Source organism: Dromaius novaehollandiae, chromosome 2 (genome assembly GCF_036370855.1).
Source record: "Dromaius novaehollandiae isolate bDroNov1 chromosome 2, bDroNov1.hap1, whole genome shotgun sequence".
In the NCBI taxonomy this organism is placed as follows: Eukaryota; Metazoa; Chordata; class Aves; order Casuariiformes; family Dromaiidae; genus Dromaius; species Dromaius novaehollandiae.
In genome coordinates, this window is record NC_088099.1 from 77,490,846 (window position 1) to 77,513,982 (window position 23,137).

A 23,137-nucleotide genomic window follows, 5' to 3' on the forward strand; every position below is an offset into this window, starting at 1 on the left:
GAAAAAGAAGACTGGGCAAACTCACTTGTTTGAGATGAACAGGACAAACTCTGTGTTAGGGGTTGCACAATCCAGTAACCTGACAGAGGGGAGACCCACGCAGATCCGTGTTCCCAGGTCCAGCGAGTAGCAAGGTTGACCATGTATTCCCGGTAGGCACATATCTACACACAACATGCATATGTATACACGGCTGGTCACAGAGATCAACACAGACAGAAAACACACAAATACAATCAGCATGAGCAGCTTGATCCTGTTCTCTCTGGTGATATTTTCATATTTTCATATTTTCAAGATGAAAGTCTATTAGTTGAAAATATACACATATATACACATATATGCAGTATGATACAGAGTTCAATAGCTGGCCGCTAGATCTCCTGGTCTCCCAAGTTCCTGGCACCTGGACATACAGACTCCTAAGGTCTGCAGCCCCACTCCAGTTACTGGAGACTTCCTCACTCACAAATACACACACACATGGGTGCACACACACTATGGATACTCCACTAACTGGCCTTAGACACTCAGTTCATCCAATGGCTGGCCTTGGATCCCTTTATCTCCCAGGTATCTCACAAACGGAAACACACACACAAGCAAATGGGTTTATACAGTAGCTGATCCTCAGGCTTCCTGGTCTCTCTAGTAGCTGCCTTAGACACCTCAGGCCCTCCAGCTGCCAACTCTCAGACTCATGTCTCTCCAGTATTCAGCCCAGACTCATGGCTTTTCTGATACCTGACTCCTAAACCTCTTATCCTATTCAGCAACTAGTCTGGTTTGTTGTTCACTAGTAATTATACACACGCCCATATGCACTCACACACAATATGGATGCATTCCAGTCTCTCCAGTTGCTGGCTCTTAGACTTTCATACACTCACATGCATACGGAACAGAAAATCCCCCTACCCAGGAAAATAGAAATAGAGTTAAATAAGAAAACAGGCCAGACTACAGTCATCAGGCACAGGGCATGGCCAGAGAATTGTATTGATTGGCAACCTCTTTACACATTACTAGCCCTTTTTATCCTTTCCTATTTTCCCATGCTTGTTTCTCCCCAGTTTGTCTTAATCCTTTCCTTTCCTACCTTTGGTTCTTTCCTTAAATGTCCCATAACAAGTCTTGCACAATCCCTAAATGTTCTTCCTGACATCCCATAAGGAGTCCCATACCTCTGTATGCAGTAACCCCCTCTTAGACTTATCTGGTGGGTCTCACACCTGGACAATGGGCTGATCGCCCTCCTTTGACTGCCTTACAAGTAGCCAAATCAGGGCACCCCCTTTGCTCGGATTAGGTTATTGGGAGTTCTTCTGCCTGTCACTGCTCCTCTGCTCCTCCATATTTATGGAGATTAGCTTTTAATCACATAACCTAACAGTCTGGATTGCCTGAACTTGAACTGAGTAAACTACATGTACCTTCAATTCCACATACCCACATTTCCATCTACCCTCAGCCACATCACTGGAAAAAAAAAAACCCTCCCTACCAGACTACTAGTTGTCTAGACATTGATACTAGCTTTCTGGGGAAGCTGCAGTATAGTATCAGTCAGACTCTGAATATGGAGAAAAGTATCTAAAATTAATGCATTACTAAGAACCTGAGATATTCTACAGAGAATTCGTCTTAGCACATGAGATACCTCTGCCTCTGAAGACTCCTCACATTACTTAGTATCTAGTTTAAGACTAGCTTTTCACTATCAGTATTTTCACTGACTATTCTTTAGGGAGGACATTCCAAGACTCGATATGTATGTCATGCATGGCACTGTGTGCCATATGCAGGTGTTGCAATGAAAATTACCCTTTAAAGAAAGGAAATGCTTTGTAAAACACCCAGGGTAGATTTGTGCATCTTTTAGAGGAACTGGCTACATGAGGTTATGACAAAGGTGGAAAATGGTATGCTGTTATAGAACTTCAAATGGTGGTACAAATAGTAGAGCAGAACAGAAATCTACATCTTATTAGATACTGTAGTTTACAACTTGATTAATTCCGATAAGTTGGTAAAATTCCATTAGAGACTTAAATTAGATGAATAAGGACCCTTACAAGCACAGGGGGTGATGTTCCCTCTGTAGAACCTGATCTATAACAACACGTTTCTTATTCCATGTGTGATACAGCAGTGAAACAAAACAGGTGAAATATTTAAAGTTGAGTGCTGCTATGAGTAAAAGGAAACAGATCTGAATTAAAGCACAAGTACCAAATTTTACACATATATCAATCCCACTATTACTGATATTTTTTGATGCATTCCAAGTTTGCAACTACTATTCCTTGGAGAGAACTGGTCCTTTGTCCTTTTGATAGAGAAACATGCAAAAGGAACATGGGACGTCTTTTCCATCCATCCACTTTTCCTCATTATTATTGGACTGCTCCCTTCAGCAAGTTTCAAAATACTTTATCTGGTTCAGTTTCACACTAATACAGCATTTCTAGTTCCATTATTGATTCTAACAAGACCAAGTAACATGCCTGAGAGTTAGGAATTTCTTCCATGATACTGTGCTATTTTTTGTAACTTTCTTAGCCCCCTTCTACCACTACTGTAGGCATACTGGGCCTATTGCTGTAACTCACTGATATAGTCCATCAATGGCACCATAGTCCAGGAGAGTGGCTGATGATCAAAAGTTGTTCCTTACTGACCAGCACCTTTAATTAAAAAGCTGATGAGATCAATGCCAGCAATCCCACAAGAAATGCAGGATACTGACAGCAGCCACATTCACACAGAAACTTTTGGAATTGCTGTTCTGAACTACCCATGTCCCTGGAACGCTGGGCTTGACTTGCATTTCTACCAGACCTTGTGAGGGGTAAGAAGGCTACACAGAATATGACTAAGAAAACTAAAACTTCTGAAGGATGCTGCTCCACAGATGCGGTAACCTAGAATTACTATGAAATCAAATGTGCCAGCCATTAGTGTGGCAATAAGGTACAAAGAAACTCCCAGGATTTGAGTAATCCAAGTATTGTGCAATGAGACTGCTGATCTTAAGTATATGATGCTTATTTTAATTTCTTTAGCCAGTGCATTCCCATAAGCTAATCTTATTTTCTATTTCAACATGTAGATACATAGGTGCAGATGTACATACACACACACACACACACACACATATCACACACATATCAGTGATCTGTGTCATATATTGACAGTGAGTGAATAGCTGATAATTTATCTGATAAAACTAAGTACCTTAGACACACGTACAGTCACAAAGAAATTATTTGGGCCCCTCAGCTCCATTCAGCCAAACATTCATTTAGAGAAAGAATCCTCTGACTTAGCTGTTACCATCCAGAAAGAAACTGTTCTTCCTAAATTAGTTAAACAGGTTCTTCTGGGGTCCATGGTGAAAGAGGGGTACTCCCATGAGTTGTTTCTTTTCAGCGATGTTAGACAGTTATCTTCAAACAGGATGAATTGTCATCAGTTTCTCTCTGTCAATTAAACAGGAAGCCAAGATTACTAGGCTAAACTCCACATTCAGATGGTCATAGTTGGTTGAATTCTTCCCCTATCCCTTTTCTGATTTGGAAACCAAATATTCACTTTAGCTGCAAACTCTTCCAGGTATATATTGAAATTGTGATTTCCTTAATCACACTAACATATGAGACTGCACCTGGCCTATTTCACCGATGCGGAGTTAGAGTAGCTTTGTCACACGGTTGGTAATAGATTCTGCTTTCCCTTGCTGTCCACGACATAGACCTCTTGCATACAGCATTCAGCTGTCACTGAATATATGAGTTCCCACCATGCAGTGCAGGTCTCTATAGACTGTGAATATGTTCAAAATAGAATCAAGCATGGGCCCTACTGATGAGACAGTAATGCGTCACAAAGCTCCTTTCTTTTTTCTGACTTTTGGACCACACGGGTCAGTTTGGAAAAATATGTACTGGTTTTCATGCCAAATAATACCAATATTTATATTTGTATGAATATGTTCAGAATTAGCATTGTTTTGAGTCAAAGACAGTCTCCTTTTGGAAACATTTTTATTGTCTAAAAATTACAGCTGACATTATTACCACTCTGCTCCCAGTATAAAATGGCTTTTTTTGTAAATGTAAAGGCTAGAGACTTACAGGAAAAAGAAAGAAAAGCCCTTGGAAAAATGGCATGAGATCTTGGCTCCATTATTATCAATGGCAGAACTTCCCCTGACTTCAGCAGGGCCAGGATTTCATTGCACTGTGGATTAATTCATACACGCAGCTGATAATGCAACCATGAGCATCTCCAGTGTGATTTCTGAATGTGAGGGATAGACTTCTATAGGCTACTGGGTGCATATTCTCACTAAATCTAGTAGCTTCCCTTTTGTTCTCCTTTAAAATATTTTCCTCTTGGAGGAACTTGCCACAAACAAAAATTGTCTGGCTGCTGTTTTTTATAACAATGTATGTGAATTACATGTACTCAGTGGATGATCCACTCTGTAGGAAGCACAAGACAACAGGGAATATTTATTTGTCAGTTTAGGTTAACAATGTTAAGAACTAAAGAAAAAGTTGCCACAACAGGGAACTATGCACTGAATAAATAATCTGAGTATTGTGGTTTTCAGATTTATCTGTTCTGTAGTTGTGATTAAAGCTATCGTTAATTTATCGTGGGTCTTCACTTATCTTATTTGGGTTCTGCTCAGAACTAATGTATTTTGGAAAGTTTTAAAACTGCCTTTTTCAGATTCAGTGAAACGTGAAAAAAAAAACCAGTTAAAAAAACCAAACCATATGCTTGACAATGGAACATGACGATACATTGGGAAAACATGAAGTGAATAGTCAAGTATATGGCACAAATTAGAGGATTAAATTAACAAACAGTGAATACTCATAATTATTCTGAGAAAATAAAAAGTGATCAAGAGATTCACTCAAACTGATAAGAAAAAAATTACTCTGATTCAGTGTGCCTCTAAGAAAAACTGGCAAAAGCCCATCCTTCTTTTATAGAAGGAAGATGCTCCAGACTTCCTGCAGGCAGATGCTCCAGAAGTGATTAACAATACCATCAACTGCTCTTTGTGCAGTGTTTTAGAGACCAGAGTCTCCTCACTAAAGAGTGAAGTTAATAGATGCATCCAGATTACCATTTTCACCTGTTTCCTGTTTAAGCAACATGTAAAACATCATGCACAACAGCCATGGTTTGGAGGCATTGTTTCTACATTTCTTTTTTAGTTTTAGTGGCTATGTTTTTTCCTCTTAATCCCTATAATAATCCTGTTTTGAGACATGTTTAATTATTTAACTTTGCCATTCTTTCAGTGAAAATGTGGACCAAATTGCATGCATACTACTGATCATTTTGTTAGCTAATTTTTTTTTCATTTTTGTCACCATTTTCTATCATTTTTGTTACCATATGTACCATTTGTTACCCATTTTCTTATCTAATTTCCAATTTCACACCCACATCAAACAGGCAGTTATGATCCCACTTAATTGTACCAACAGACTCAATCCTATACTTTCGTTCCTTCAAGCAATGGTGAAGGCAGCATCCAGGAGTGAGGGCCTCTCAAAAATCCAGCCCTGCACATATTGATATATGATCATTTGAATCTCCCAATTTCACAGCCTTTCTCCCTCAATGCCATTTTCAGTGGAAACAGCTGGCTTCTCTTTTCTTTTTGAATTTTTTAAAAATTTGTTTACTACTGCTTGATTGCCATCAGATACACTCTGGCTTGGCATTTGCCTCTGAGCTTGGTTGTAATCATTCATGTCCCAGGTTTGTGCATCTCTTTAAATTCAGAATTTCTTCCACAGAGGGGAAAACACAAACTTAAACTCTCCTCTCAGCTGGTTTCATTTATTCAGAAATGAACAGCATACATGCATTTCAAAAGTTTTGAGTGTCCCTTTTCTTTATTCTTGGCTCTCACATTCATTTTGTATTGCAACTACTTCATTTTAAGCCTTGTACAGTATAATGTTGTTTTTACTGTAATGCTGTTTAGTGTAGCAACACAAACCTGGCAAGTGACCTGAATTTCACAGATCAAACTGCAACCACATGGGAGACATGAGGTCCTGCAACAAGAATGTTTGGTTCACTTTTGATGTTCTAATTCCTGCCCATGGTCCAACTGCTCCCCCATCTGACTTTCAATGCAATTTTCATTGCTTGTTCTTTGGAGGCTGTCTAAGATGTATGATGTGTCTGCAAAACTCTTCTGGTATAATGCATATGCAGCACTTGATTAGCTACCTGTCTCTGGATGTGAGACAGTCTAAATGAAGTCATATCAAATGAATTACATGATGTAAAAGGTGTCTTCAAGCATCTCATAATCACAGCGCATAAGCCAGACTCCCAAGGGGAAGCCCTACTTTCTGCTGAATATTTTGCATAGACCATCTGATCTCTCTTAATAGATAGGTGTCTTAATAGAGCTGCTTTTTTAAGGCAATGATAAGAAGCACTAACAAGACTCACTAGATAACCAGAGTGGCTGGAATACTGGTACAGACTTATAAAAGCAGAGGATGCTTTGAATATGTCATGCATCTTTCTAGTGACAGTCTTTTTTCTAGCACGTTTCTTCAGGAAACACCTTAAGTCACCCAAACAGAGACATGCAAAGAGCAAGGGTAAGTGTAGGGGATGCCACTGAAAAAGTTGGATCATATTTGTTTCTTCTGCCAGTACTTTTAGAATTCTACATGTGTTCATTGCATTCTGCATTCACCAGCTACTTTTTGTCAGGGCCAGAGCAGACTGCTACCCAAAGACTATTGTGCATTCTTGTTGAAACACTGTACATTTCTCCTTTCAGTTCCTGTGGTTTTCTTAACTAGAAGACTAGACCATTCTTGACTAGATCATTCATTTTCACTGAAAGTTCAAGATCACCCCATGTGTATGGATCGTGACAGCTCTATTTACTCATGTTGAATGCACAGTATATTCCCTGCATCCATATTCCTGCTCCCTCAGAAACAGCAACCTTACTTTCACAAAAAATCAGGCCTTACAAATCTATTTTCACATCTATGCATTACTGAACATATTGCGAGACCTGTCCTGGTCTGCTGCACGGTTAACTTCCAAGAATGAACAAAGAATTTAAATGTGGCATTATGGCTTTTCTTTTCTGTATTTCTATTTCATGAAAGCATTTTTTTTTATAAAAGGGGGGACACCAAGGCAGTGACATAAAACTATTCAAATTCAAGAATACCTAAGATATGTTTTCTTCTTTGAGTCTATTGCTTAACATGGCACAAAACAAACAACAGGTGTAATTGCCTAGCTTTTGTGTTGTGAACTTGTCTCCCTGGCCCTGAAACTTCTCAACAGCATTACCAAACAGGATTTTTTTCGTATTATTCTTCATTTGCATATAGTGTCACCATCTTCCCTCCACCTATTTTCTTTTCTATCCTCAGTCTCCTTGCCATGAAAGAATGAGTAATAAAACCACTAAACATTTACCCAAAGTTCTGTCTGCTTATTGCTGGTTTTCTCCTTCCAGCTTGCTTGGAATATTAGTTTTTTCTTAAGAAGGATGAGTATTGCCAGCAGTATTTCTGAAAAAGAGAAATCAGGTCTTCTCCAGGGACTTGTATATCTGGCAGCATGAACTGTGCTACAGTCTGTTCCTACCATAACAGAGAGCACACAAACAGATCTGCATACAAAATTCACAGGGATATCATCAGATGTTTAAGGTCAACCAGAAAGCTGTGCTTCCAGTGCCACACCTTGTCACAGGATTGTGCCCAGCCTATGTGGTCCAGGGCAACATCCATCATCTTCTTATGGTAGTACTGAATTTTGGGTTGACTGCTCCAATTAACGATCCTTTAGTATGTTCCAGCACCCCTTCCAGGTACAGGACAAGTGTCCCACATAAAGCTGACCCAGATCCCATTGACTAGGTGCAGTCATATGCATGGGGTTGTCTGCTTGTACATGATGCTCATATATCTTCCTCCTGAGATTTCTCTTCGATTCCTAAGAGCTACAGAATCCCCTTGTTGTCCCTCCCAAAGGACTCTCTTGCTCACCATAGGGCTGCATCATCTGAGAATGCTTTCTCTCAGCGGGCAAACAAGTGGCCAGGTAACATTCCTGCTGCGTGCAAGCTGAGTACCCATTGGCAGTAACTTTTGCTTACATACTGTTCCCAGCCTGACTCCACGAGCGAGTCTGGCCAGTCTCAGCCATGTTCAGCATATCTGGAACCTGTAGGTGCTTGCCAGTGACAGGGAGCAGTGAGGGACAGGGAGCCAGGAGCTGAGTGCAATAAGGCAGACAGAGGCAGTAGCCTCCCTGGCCAGGACTAAGTCCTGCAGTACTTGAGCAAGCAGGGCAGGCCCAGGGGATGACAGCCAGGGTCAGTCAACAGTCCAGATCAGCCAAGCCCATAGTGATGGTCCAAGGTCAAGCCAAGAAAGTGAGTCAACAAGTCAGGGTCAGGAGCAGGTCTGGTGACAGTAACCAGGATCAGACACAGTTCAGTGATAGCCAGGCAGGTCCAGAGTGATGATGCACATCTGAGGTCAGGCTGGGAAGTCAGTCTGTGGTCAGGGTCTGGCTCCACAGGGCCCATGGCCAGGCACAGGCAGGGCTGCAATGCAGCTGGAGCTGGAGCTTAGGCAGGGGTCAAGCCCTGAAACCTCAGCTTAAAAACAGCTCCCAGGGGAAGGGGAGCCATGCTGGCTGAGGCCTCCCCACAGAGCTGTCTGGGAGCACTCTCCAAAGTAGTCACAGGAAGAGGGGAGCCCTCAGATACACTGCCTCTAAGTTGGCCCTAAGCCCAGGCAGCCAAACCTCCAGGAGGGGGATGCTCTCAGAGCCCCTGTAGTCTGACCTTCAAGTTCTCAGGGACAGGATCCTCTTCCCTTCTAGAGTAACCCGACAAAACTCCCTGCAGGGAAGATCACTTCTTCTGTTAACTTCCCTATCTGTTGCTGCTGGCATGATATACCTAAAAGCCATCAAGCTGGTACTGTGCTTGATGGAACCCAGGTCAAGTGGCAAGGGGCCGTGAAGGACTTACAGATCCTCCAGGAAAAGGCTGGAGAGACCTAAATATACTAGATGCTAAGCTACTTTTTTTTTTTTTTTTTTTTTTTTTTTTTTTAATTTAGATGCTCTTATTCACTTCCACCAGCTGAATATTTGCAGTGGTTAGTTCCTACAATGGTTTTGCTTCCTCTGTCCTGACATGGACCACGGACTCAGCTTTGCATGTGCATCATCTCATTCAAACATGGGAAGATACACCAAGACAAACTGGACAGAAACCATGCTGACCTGAATGAGTTTTCTATCATAGTTCTATTGCTGACCACATCTATCTTAAAAGAGAAGGACACAAAGAACTAACTTGTCTCTGTCCTCAAAAATCTCCTCTTGCACAGGTGCCAAAAGACAGAGTGAGAGTAATCTTAAAATCACATCTCTCACTGTGGGACATGTCTTGAAGGGACATAAATGTACACTGATAGAATCCTGAGCTGGAGCATGCAACTCTTAGAAAGAGTTATTTTCAAATGCACCTCCTGGCAGTGGCAAATCCTATTTTTAGTAATGCTAACTTTAGAAGAACTAAACCAATGGAGCAACACATCTGGATTTGAAACAGAAAAACATCAGGACTAAGGAAGTGAAACTGTATTCTCAGGAACTAATTAGTTACTACATGTGCACAACCAGCAGAAAGAGGATGGCAGACTGAGGAAAAAACATGTAAACTCACCAAAAGAAATAAACACACAATAATATGATGTGAAAATTAGCTAAATTTCCTAGGCCAAATCTCCATTTTGGTGTCTGAAATCGACCTACAGTTGCATTTTGAGACTTTATCACCAGAAAAGACATAGCTATGCAGCCACTGGGGCAAGAGTTCAACAGTGCAAGGTCACCTGGGCTTTATTCTTATGGGTGGAAAACTCTCCTCCTCCCAATCTTCAAATGTCCTATAGGATTGTACAGAGAGAAGAGTAGTTAAGGAAAAATGGGGGCTGGCCTGTTTTGGAAGCAATGAAGATATTGCAAGGAACCATCCAGACGAAATGCCTGTACTTTTGAAGAAAAAGGAGTACTGCCTCGCTGAACCTAAATCATCCACTTGCTTCCTCTTTCTTTCCAATCTTGATAAACTCTCTGTTATCTGCTGTAACTCCTGCCAGAGCTGCTCCCCTTGCTCTCTTTCTCATTCACCCTCTGAGCAGGTCCCCTCTTCTTGATTTGTCATTCTCCCCTCTCCCAGGCACCTCCACTCCTCCTCAGACTTATTACATCTTTACAAGCTTGTTTCCTGTTCTTGAGAAACCTGTTCCCTCTCCTTGGTCCTTAACTCCTGACAAAACTATAGTTCCCCTGCATCCCCTAATCCTCTGCCCAGCCCCCATTTTTTGCATTTCCTCCAACACTATTGACAGCCTGTGCTGCCACCTCTCCCCACATTGCCCCAGACCCCTTTCCTCTTCTGCATGCTGCACAGTGGCTCTGGGGCTCCAGAAGGGCTTTGCCAACTCTGAACGAGTGCAGGATATGGGAGGAGACAGTGACCTACACAGGCAGCAGAGCTACACTGCTCACTGCAGGTACCACTGCACTTGGCATTCATTGTTTCTCTATCCAACTTCCCAAGTATGTGCAAGGATAAGATTCCTCTTTTGTGCATAGAGACCTGTGCACACGCATGCACACAAACACACATAGAGTACTGAAGACAGATCATGATGACACACATGCATTAGGCTTCTTGAAAGCTCTAAAGAACGGGGTAAACAGGCAGGATGCTAAAACTTTATGGGCCTAATTTGGTGAAGCAATTCAGGAATGCAAAATGTTTGCCCTTAAGGGGGTAAGGGAACAGTTACTGCACTGCTCACCAAAGATTCAGAATTTGGAAAAGAAAGAGAAAAGCTTTGAAATGCTGTCATGGGAGTGCTCACTTTGAAGTCGTACTAGGAAACCCATCCTGGAGTGTATATGCTCCTGGGAAAATTCAGGACAGATGTGACAGCAAAAACTGTGATGCTCATGCCATGGTTACAAGACCTTGCCATGAGGGAATACTACATGAGTGTAAATGAATGGAAGCAAAGTACATTTCAATCAATGAACCTATGCTGATATGCTTTGATTCAAACAAAGAAACTTGGGTCTCTACTGACGCCTCCAAGGATGGCCCTGGGGCAATGTTGTTCCGGGAGAACAGAGAGGCACTTGGCTTTCTGTAGCATCTGTTGCAAGACTGATGACTGAGCCTGAACAAAAACATGCCTGATTCTAAAAAATGTTTAGGCATGCCTATGGATGTATGAAATTTTGTAGGCATATGTAAACTTTGCATTTAAACAGAAACTGGTGTTCTAAATTACTTTTACTGATATACAGTATAATACCTACCTGAATCCTATCTTTGTAAGTCTAAACTAATGGTGAAACTACAAAGTTAGTTATTTGACTTTCAGACAATGCATGATAGGTACATAGTAAATGCAAAAGTATGTGGCAGATACAAAGGAATTCTCTTATTTTGACTTCATTACAGAAAAGTTGATGTGGATTTTCTAAACTAATATCATGCAAAAAAATTTCCATCAAAATTGGTTTTTTGACTAAACCAAGAAAGATATTATAATTTTCATATTAAATCTGATTTTTGATAGTTTGATAGTTAAATTTGGTAGGGTTTTTTTGTTCTTTTTCTGTGTTACCAAAATTAAGAAAAAAATGGGTTTGGTTTCCAGTTCTTGATGAACTGTCCAAATTTTCCTACAAGAAAGAAAGAGCTCATTCTCTGATCAGTCCTATTCATGATCATTTGTACCTGATGACAAAAGTATCATCTATAGCAATGCATCTGAAAGAAATGTCAGTATATTGGATTTTATCCTAATTAGATGTGCTAATGGGTGGTCCTGTATTTTACAAAAACCTCTCCCAGCCACTCCACACCTGCTACAGAAGCCTGCTCTTGCTCTCCCTATAAAATATTGCAATGGTAGCGAGAGTTGACCAAGGATATGAAGGAATGGAAAAACCCACTTTCTTTGCTGGTTCACTGAAGATTGTCAGCTGGCTTGAAGAGCATAGCATAAAGCAAATTTCAGTTAGGCACTGAAGAGACAGTCAGTGCAGTGGTTTCCATTTCCACAAATGGAGGCCACTGGGGTAACTAGAGGGAGCAGCTGCAAGACAAGCAGTGGGCAGGCTAGAGACATAAATGTCTTCAAATCAGACATTTTGCATAGTGAAGAATGAGAAACTTCTCTTTATAGAGTTCCTAGCACTTGGAGCTGATGGTCAAAAAGTTTGTATCGCACTGTTACAAATGGGACTTCCTGAATGGAGAGAATGATTATTTTCCTTTTACACTGTAAGTCTGCAGTTTAAAAGCAGATCTTTAGTCAAGAGGATTCTGGCAGTCATGAAGCATAGTGGCCCACAGAGAACTTCAGAAGTCCCAAAGCACCTGGCTACTTCAATTTTAATGCTACTTTAGAAAATATCTCTTTCTCAATAGCATCTTATGTTGCCATTTCTATCTTTACCTACAGTCACAAAAGTCTGTGATAAAGACCAGATTGCTGAAGAAACCATTTCAAGTCCTAACCACTGTGGCTGCCTTAGTTTTACACATCTAGTAGATATAAATTCTTGTCATCATGTTTTATGTGAATAGCAGGATTTATTAGATTAGACAGGTCATTAAGTCATTTTTTTCTTTAATAATGTCTTTAATTCAGTAAACTCAAATTTATGCTCTGTTATAGTGTGCTAACAGCTATTTTTTGGCTAGGAAGTCAGCAATAAATCTGAATTTAATAAACTGACAATAGATCTCAATATGAAAGAGATTCAAGGCACTATTTTTTTCCAGTTAAGAGCAGTGAATCCTTGCATAACTGTAAGACTAATTCCACAATAAAAGCATATTCTATCTAAAAATATCTCATTTATCACAACTTGCAATTCTGTTTAACCTGGAGATTACTTAAAAGGCTGTCTAGCAACTGCCCTAGTCACCAGTGGCAGCAAGCTCTTTTCACCTGCCAAACAGAAAACAGAATTTGGGGTCGTTCATTTGCAAACAGGACTCTGTTCATGAACCAGAAAACACTCACCTGTATGTGTATTCCCCGAGCAGCGTCCTGCTCCTGCCTCCTCCATTTGTTGTGTGTACACACACACACACACACACACGCATGCACACCTGTGCTGGAGAAGCATGGTAGAACAGGTTGCCCAGAGAACTTGAGGAATCTCCTTCCCTTGAGATTTTTTTTAAGAACTCAACGTGACAAGGCCATAAGCAATCTGATCTAGCTCTGAAGCCTGCCCTGCTTTGAGCAAGGAATGCGATTAGGGACTACCAGAGTTCCCATCCAGCCTAAATTATTCTATGATTCTGTGACTTTATTGGCCATCTGCTCTGTCCCTCGGTAATCCAGTTTTTCAGGAGCTCCATGCACACACCTACACCTTGTCTGCAGAGGGAAATTCACTGGCAAAGACACACAGGCATAGGCATAGTTTTGTTTATATATATTATAATTTTTATTTATTTATTTTATATATAATGTATATAGACATATATCTGTGTGTCTGTATGTATGTGTTTGTATATACAGGTGTTTACATATGTTTGTATGTATAAAAACACACTTTGCTAGCATACTGCCCCACTGCAATATCAACCTCCCCACCAAGGACAAACAAGTTCTCTTGCAAATAATATGGCTGGGAACTAGCCTAGAATGTATGTGTGTAGAAATGACTGGGCCTCTCAACATGCTCAAGCTAAATGAAGAATTCTTGAAGACACAGGGCAGAGCTTCACCATGGAAATGGTCATACACAGGTTATGCTATTTCAGGTTCTGGTCATCCCAGCTTATTGAGCAGTGAATTATTCATCCCATGCCACCTCATTTTTAAAGGACTTGATTTTATTTCTTGAAGGTATTATGTGATGGGTATGTGCACTGCATATGGGAAACAGGCGTGATTAGGTGTTTTAATGACTTTGTTCTCATCTCTGAAATTCCCTCTAGCTACATACTTATCATTAGTATTTGACTCTGCCTCCCAGTTCAGGTCTTAAGTAGACATAGATAAATTAGATACATAATGCACATCAAAGGATTGTATATAGCTCCAAAAAGTCTTGGTTGGTACAATGCCTTTGTAAGCTTCTTTTGTAACTCAGAGAAATGTAACTTTAAATTTTGCACTTACTATGATACTCTCTTCAGATGCTGGAGGAGAGATGCAGAATTGATTCAACAAAATCACCATGTTGAATGCGTATTTACCATTTGGAGCTATTATTAAAGCCTGACATTTCTTTCACCACCTTCCACAGTGTTGCATCTGCCATTTATATAGCTTTGAAGAGAGTGGGCATGTGTCGAGCTGTTCCACAGCACTGTAAAACAGATGCATCAGGAAAAAAAAAAAAAAAAACAAGACACTAGCCTTTTCCTATGAGTCTGACCTAGATTAGACTCCTGTGTGACGAGGGTCAAAGGAGGCAGAAGAACTGAGGTCATGAGGGAGTTGCCTCTTATCTATGATGGAGTAGAAGATGAGGTACTCATTGCTACGAATGGGACCTCCTCCAAGGCCTTCTGGAGACTGTCATAAGGATAAGAATATCACTCTTTCAGTATCTAAGTCTCATACTTGAATATTCTTTTCACACCACTCCACTTTCAAGAAGAACCCCAGTGAATCACACTGTCTGGCTATAAAAAGGGAAACTAAAAGAAATGTCAAATGTCACTGTGGCTTTTTTGCATTATCTTTCTGTTGTTCAGACAGGAAATATGAGTGCATCCTACTCAGTGTAGATAGGGGAGGCAGCTGCCTCCAGAGTCTCTTTATCAGGAGGGACTGCCCCTTTCAGAGAACCACAGGGCTGGTTTCTTTTCTTCTAAACACATAGTTTTGTTTTCTGGCCTCCATTCTGCAAATCTAACTCACTCTTTGGGTTTTTCAAAAGATTCCATACAGGAAAGGCAATGTTTTAAGGTGTCTTGCCTGTTAAAATTTGGTCTCATTTCCATTTTAATTCAGATTTTGAATCATATCCATCTAATCTCAAACTCTAGGAAATGTTTAAGATCAAAAATACTTCTTTTTTAGATTGAGAAGTCTGATTCTCATCTCACTGCAGTATGTTAGGAACAATATCACTGAAATACATACCACACTAGGTGAAAGAGCTCAGAATACATTGATGCTTAAGGTGAAAAAATAAAAGAGCCACCCTCAGGCTAAGCTAAGACTTCTTAGGTTAGGTCAGTTAAAACATCTCTCGCACACATTTTCACACCGCTCACAATGAGCCACAATTGCAGATCCTCCAAGAATATTTATTGTCTCAACTCAGCTATGAGTACACACTCTACACATCTCAAAGGGGAGATGGCCTGTCTGCTGATCTGCAACCAAATTCTTTGATTCTGTTCACAGACACATGCCTACTGTGTAAGGTTCAAAAGCTATATGTAGTCCAAAAGCTAATGTATCTGGCAGTTTTAGTGAATGTGTCATAGCCTATGTGTTAAGGGTTGCAAAGAGCTGGAGCAGTCCATGCAGATACTTGCAGGATCACTTTTGCACCTCTATGACTGACAGACAGAAAACTACCATGTACCCTCAGACAGGCAAAGTTAAGCTTGACAGTTGCTGCCCAGTTCAGATCATCCTCTTTCTGGAGAACATAATTAAAGCAGGAAGAGATTAGTCAGTCATTAGACTAATGATGTCCTGAACAGATTCCCTCTTCAGTTCTGGCCCTCCATTAAAGCTCAGGTTGAATTTCTCAGGACTGTAAGAAAGCTCCTGCAGATCTGAAAGTAGTGTTTGCTGCCCAAATAGCTTGTAATGGCTCTTCAAGCAGTTGTTGATGATAGCAATCTCAGCTTGAAGTCTTGGCATATAAGGGATACTTTTGATTGTAGCTGACAGTATCTCTCATTGGCTGAAGGCCTATTGAGAGCATAAGGGTCACTTAATGGTATCACAATTTAAGGGCTCTGACATAAGGCATCCCTCAGATATGTACCCTATTGCCCATGTGCTCAGTTGTGTTAGTGAGATCATGCTGAAGCTCAGGCTAGAGGATTATCAGCTTTCTGAAAGCACAGCATTATAAGAGTGCAGACGAAGCACTCTTATGTGGTTTGTGTTGTGCAAACTGAGACCAAGTGGTGGACATGTCAGTTTGGGAGTGTTTTGGATTCAAAAAGCAATGGAATGTCTTTTATATCTTTCGTAATGAAAGTCTGTTTGGACGAAAATGATCTCCATGTAAGCAAAAAAATTACCAGCCTTCCCATTTCAAAGCTGGCAGGGCTTTTACACAGGCCTTTATTCAAACAATGTAGGAGAAGAGGAATAGGGGATTTTTTTGTTTAATTCAAATGACGTGGTGTGTATTTCTAACATAAAAAGCAAGGCAGAAAATGAACCCAGTCTGAGGCAAAGATTTAGAAGAAAAAGGAAAGTATGAATGTAGGAAGCTGTCTGAACACAAAGGCAAGAAAAATGAACACTTTTAGTCATTGACAGAACACGCATTTTTATGAGTGTTAACAGAAATTTGCTATGATGATTCTTAAAACGACATCCAAGCCAGTACAGCTGGTCTGCAGGCAGAAAAGAAAGAAGCTGGATGATCTATCAGAAGTCTCTAAAATATCTTTTAAAAACAATTTCAGGGAATTTTGGGAAGATCTGAGATTGACAACCCAGTGAAGTTGAAAACCAGGGTGGAAAATAACAAGGAAATTCTAGCTGAAGAAATGTAAATCTGTATGTGATCTAAAAATAACTCTGAAGACAGATATCCTACCAAATGCAGAATCCAGGAAAACACTAAAAACCTAGGAGTGGTCTGTTCAGACCCTTTTCTCCAACAGCTGGCAGAACATGGTGCTGAAGAGGAGACTGCAGAAAAGGTCACTATAAACAATTTTGCAGCAGGATGAATGTAAGGAAAACATACAATCTAACATTAAATGATCAAATACAGGTCACTATCTAAGGCATAAAAGCTCATGTGTCCCTGCTAAGAAATCTCAGCTTCCCCCTTTCCTCTATGCTACTCCCTGGTCTTACCATGCTCTGTGGCTACACAAGGAAGTACCAGAATACCCTTCATAGCCCTTCCCTTTCCCCTCAGAGGACACTGATTTAGCTTTCTAGTTTTTCTACGCTCTTCAAAAGCTCTCCCCAGACCCTTCACTTGCCTCACAGAACTCACCTACCCCTCTGCTTAGGCTGTTTTCTTTGTTTTTTCTCAACCATCATTTTTTCTGACAACCTTTACTGCTCCATTTACACTTCTGTCTGCTGTTCTCCTCGCCTCTCACTTCACCCACTACCACAAATCCAAGCCCTACATTTGCCTTCTGTCGCACCTCTGATGACATTTGACCCAACATGGTGGCCTTTCTGTCTCCATACTCCTCTTTGCTCTCCTCACAGGCTTCTGCTATAATCTCTCATGATAATGTTCCCGACCTGAACGTTTCTCTCAGTTTTTCCCTCCTATCCCTTGCAATCTGTTGCATGACCATTTCTAAAGCCACTGCAGACAGCCAAGATCAATTATTTTCTCCATCATCTCCCAGCCCTTACAGAGACACATTTTTTCTGGTATCACTGCCTCTGAAGCCACCTTTTCATAAAGATGCCTTTTTTCTTTTCACACTCTCTTCCCTTTCTCTTCCTCCTCTTCCTGTTCCTTTCTGCTCTTTTGAATAATCCTGTATCCAAGCCCTTTCTCTGCTCCCGTATTGCTCTCAATCATGCCTCTCCCCAGCTTATGTCACCTGAGAAATTTGGCAGATTTTCTCACCTTCTTTTCACCCCCTCCCCCCAACCTCAGCATGGATGCTCCAACTTTGGGGCTGATGACAATCTGATCCTATAACTGTATCTTTCGTCATACATGTGTCTTCATTCTATCTGCAGCCATGATTCAACCTTTCCACCCAACTGAAAGGCCACTCACCACCCCCGCTCTCTCTCTTCGTTCTCTCTGCTCATAAATTCCCCCTCCTATCACAACCAAGTCCCCTTCAGCATTGTCCATTGCTCCTGGACCTCATCCAGCATTTAAGTGACTTCCAGTCCATCAGCATCTGCTCTCTACCTTCTGTCTTTTCCCCTACTAATAGCTTCGCTGAATCTCTGGATTCTCTTGATGCTTTCATTCTTTCTCCCCTTTTTCCCATTGCAAGTTTTGTACTGGCACTGGCTCAACTACAACAACTGTTCCTCTAAGAGCAGGCTGACAACTGCCACTATGAGTTTGTTCTCTCCTTTTTCCATTCACCCATTTCATGCAGCACTCAGCACAGTGGGCTTCTGGCCCATGCGTGAGGCATCTTAGGCACTGCACTGAATGCAAATATAATCACGTGGCTGTGGAAGTTGTTCCTGCCATTCATATGAATAGTTAAATGCTTTTGTTAATTAACTTTTTGCTGCCATAAACTTTTGTTGCAATCTTTATGCTGGTAAGACGAACCATCTCCTGCAGGAATGGCTGAATAATAGCACCAGCTGGATACATCATAATTATCACAGCCGCTGTCGAATCATATGACTTCTGGTGGGTGGAACCCATTACCTCTTTATTTTCCTGTGTGCCTGGGCTTATCACAGGATGTCATTCAAGGTTAAAAAGCTTAGCATCCCTGCTGATCATGCCTTTCCCCCTGGAAAAAACATGTGATGGATACGATCAAAAAGGGTTGTATTTCAGCTACGCAGTCTGTGCAGGCTTGCCCTTCTTTACCCATGGCGTCCCAAAAAAACATGTGACCCTGCACACATGAGGCATTGATAACTGGGATTCCATTTTAGTGACACTGAGAACACTCGATCATTGTTAAGGGCCACTTGTTCAGAAAGCTAGAACCGAGTGATCAGTAATGCAGCTATACTGCTTGCCTCACACCAGAGAGAGAGACTGACTTCGTTTTTGCCACTTTAATGATTAAGGCATTAAGCAACATTGACACTAGTTAGGTTTGAGAACTCCTTGCCCAGCAGGTGCCTGTGCCCCTTTCTCTTGCCTGTCAGTGATTTCATGATAGTATGTTGTGAAAAGAGGTGACTATATTTTTATTGTTCTAGATGCTAATGCATGGAATTTCCATCCCTGTTCATGTGTCTTTCTCCCTACTTATAGTAAGATGCCTCTAAGCATTTCTACTTAAATATTTTTTAAAACAAACATGACTGACCCTGTATTTATACCTCTATAACATCCTTTTCTATTCTATATTTGCATTTTGCTGTAACGTTGAGCCAAGATCAGATAGACAGGACATGATTTAGACTTAAAACACAGATCAGTAATAGCATTAATGTATAGAGTAAAGATAATGTATTGCAATTCCCATTCACCATCCTATACTGTGTATGTGCCTGGCAAGACTGTCTTGTCCTCAGTCTTGAGGATGTGTCTATGCCTCAGTTTACCTAGATTTGGGACTGGGGCCCCACATACTCCACAGCCGACTCCACTGTAATTGTATTGGCAGAATTCCTAGATTCTGCAACAATCTGGTAGCGGCAAAAGCCAATTCTGCCACTGCTTCTTTTCTACGTTAACAAAGGAAATGTTTAATTAAAATATAAAAACTAACAATGAGGAAAGTACAATTATATTTATGTTAATCCCTCAAATATCACCTTGCCTTTATCTAGGTTTTCAGTATATCACAGTTTTTTTACATCAGTACTAAGAACTTGCCCCCAGGCAAAATCTAGACAGGATGCTCAGAAGGAGCAAAAATCTAGAAGATGCAACAGAAAGGACGTTGCTGTTTAAAACTATGAGGAAGCACTTATAACAAAAACTGGTCTAATAATAAGTACTAATTCCTAGCTTTAATTACGAGGTCTCTACACTGCCTCTGTTCTTACTTGCTGATGATTTGCATATTATTGTCTCTACTAAGAGAGACCTATCTATGTATTCCTTATTTGTTTCTTCTTCCTTACCGTATGATCAGAGTGCTTCCCAAACACAAGAAAAAATAGCCACAATACTACAATTAGCATGAGGTAAAAAACGTAGATTTGTAAGCTTATTTCTGACATTCCACATGAAGTGCATAGACTTAGATTTGCTGATAGTTAAAAATGCAGATAATTTTTATGTAAATTCCTTGACCAAAGTAATTAAGTGGGCTGCAGTTTCCCTTTGTCTGGACTGACCTTATTACTACCATACTGCCAAAATTTTGCATATTTTCCTATGGACTATTCTCCAGACAATGAGATCCAAGCTGTCAAATTTTTCATTATTTGTTTTTCAGTTGAATGGTAGAAGAGCAAGAAGACTATAAGCCCAGATGTAGTTGTTTATTGCTGGCCCTTAACCTTCAGGTTCCACACTTATCTGGCAAATAACTTTTCCTCCATTATCTTGAAAATTGCAGGGTATCCAGCGTTTTTCTTTCCATTCCCTCTACACTTTTGCCCCTGTGCCTTCTCTTTCGTTACTGTTCTCTTAGCAGCTACATTAGGGCTCTTTAATCCGGTGACTGACACCCCCATTCCTTGGGACTGCACTTCTGTGGAATGAATGGATGACTAGGGAAAAAAGCTGAACTTCTGCCAACACAAACAAAATGTGTGTGAAAATGGTTCTGTGGTATGGGTCAATTCTTGAAAGACAGAAGAGCTTCTGTCAAAAGGGTAAGAAAAGGATGCCATTCTGAAGAATCTATTAGGAGAATAAAACTGCCAAAATTTCTCTCTCTTCTGCCTCCTGTAGGAGTCACTGCTATTGTCCATGTCCTTGAGGAAGAAGGAAGGAGAGGAGAGCTTTTAGGACATCAAAAAAAACGAACAAAAATCCCCCACAAAAACACAAAAAAAGAAGAAAACCATACATTTTCTAAGCCAAAAAAAAAGGCATAGATGGAAAGTAGAAACCTGTACCCCCTTCAATGAGGCACATATATAGCAAGGGGAATGTGTGTGGGGGGAGTCAGAGCAGCAAGAAGGCTCGGTGTTATTCTTTTGAAATGATTCCTGACCTCGGCATGGCCAGCTGTCACATTAAAATAGCAAAGCAAAATATGTGTACACTCTGCCGCCATCTAGCTAGCATTTAAGCAACTCTGAGGGATCTCTGCTTTGAAACCAAGTGCCACCTTTCCCAGCAAAGACAGCAGAGCTCTGTTAACTGCTGTGGTTAAGCTGTCTGTAACCCATCAGGTGTAAAGACAGACAGATACTGAAACATGCTGCTCTGTGTGAGCAGGAGCTGTGAAGCCTGGCTTCTTATGGATTTGTATCTCCTATTGGATTGACTTCGGCATCAAAGAAAGTGCTACCATTTCTCTACCGAGTGCATTCTCTAGTATCAAATAAGGTGTAAGCACAAATTACTAACTTTCCATTTACTGGGCTCAGCAAGGGAGTTTTCTATCCTCTACCCAGCTACCTATTTCCACAAAGTGTGTGGAAACGTAATCTCTTTGAAATTTCTGCCTCTTTGTACAGTTTGGTTAACACTGGCCAATGAATCCAAACTATGTGAAGGATCAGGTGACAGACACACAAGCGCCCACCATAGACATGATCACAGCCACCCTCCTTCCTCTAATGAGACATGTTTAATACTAAAGCCTCCTAGTGCAGCAATGACTATGATACTAAAATCACCACAATTTCTATGCATTTCACCATCTCTGTTGCATCACCAACCATCTCATAATTAAAATTCTCTGGTGCACTGTTTCCACTTTGCAGTCGGGGACGACTTGGAGGTGCTGGAACAAAATGATAAGGGTAAAGGCAGATCAGGGAGGTGCCATCACAGGAAGACCTGCATATTCTGATTTATGCTGTACACTTATATTTAGGCTTGGTAGTCAGTGCACTGCTAAGAGACGCAGACCCCACATGTCTTCTCCCTGAGCACAAATCAAGATGGATGAAAATTTGAGCTTTCCGTGTCCTTAAGCTGTCTCAATTTGCCTGGCCCAAGGCCGAGCACTGATCTTGACCAGCAAAACCAGTACCGCTGCCCACTGTCCCTTCCACCTTCTCTGCTGTCAAGTGGTTCCTCTTCTCCCCAGATGCTGCTCTTCTTCCAGGCTTTGCAGGACTTCCTTTTATCATACACTGCTTTTCCTTTCTGTGTGCATGCCTCTTGTCTTCCCCCCCCTACTGTGTGTAAGTTTTATGGAGGAAGGTTGAAGGAATATAAATCTCAGGAATCAAGTGGAGGACACGGAGAATGAGGGCAGGTGCTGAGAAGGTGGCAGTCTTGGGAAAGACTGCCTGAAAGGATGAATTTTCTTTATTTCCTTCAAGCTGTCCCATGTCACAGAAACCAATTGGAGTGACCACCACAGAATGAGCACTACAGCTCATGTAAGTCCTTTTTCTGGGCAAAATGTTATGTACTTGGTTAACAGCCCATAACATAAACATAAACCCCTAAGCCCAAGAATGTCATTTCAGCTAGGAGCATCTGTTTCAACATCACAGTGACTTTGCCTGGCTCCTGTTGGTGTGTCCTTGAGGTAAATATAAATGTTATTTTTAATTCATCTTCATGCGTTTGGACAAGCACTGTACCCGGCCCTCAAAAGCCACTGTAGTTCTGACTGTACTGCAGGGAAGGTATATGAGATCAAACCAGGTAAGCTTTGAGCTTGTAACAATTAATTTTTTAGCTTTATTCAACAGTAGAATAAGCAGCATTAAACCAGAAAAGCTAGTTATCATGTAATAATGCCTACAGAGCCTACAACTCTTGCATAATTTAGAGGAAACTTTGCCTGGAGTGCTACAAATTAAATTCAAAAAAAAGTACAAAGTAGTCAAATCAGTCAGTTCAGCCTGAAATACCTGGGTCCTGATCCAGGATTTATGCCTGTATTGTAATCGTATTACCCTCACTCCACATTGCCCTCTCCAAAGAGAACAGCACATCTGCCTCAATTCACAGAGTGAACTCCAATTTCACTAGTCTTCACTGTACATTCCAGTGTAGGACTCAGATTTCCTCCATGCTGTGCATGTGTCTCCCTCGTACACACCAGTCTTGTCCAAATAATACT

The 23,137-nt window shown here is 41.0% G+C and overlaps 1 long non-coding RNA gene across 9 annotated transcripts in view; it reads right to left on the reverse strand.

Annotated features, from left to right (window-relative positions):
• Window positions 1–3,823, reverse strand: part of LOC112988245 (uncharacterized) — a 51,613-nt gene extending 47,790 nt beyond the window's left edge. For 3 of the 9 annotated variants that reach the window (XR_010387747.1, XR_010387751.1, XR_010387746.1), the window contains exon 1: window positions 26–3,822. This is a non-coding gene — a long non-coding RNA (uncharacterized LOC112988245). Of the gene's footprint in view, window positions 1–25 lie in introns of all 9 variants that reach the window. The other 6 variants (XR_010387753.1, XR_010387750.1, XR_003260482.2 and 3 more) reach the window with 5 other exon arrangements.
• Window positions 3,824–23,137: the final 19,314 nt, after the last annotated feature.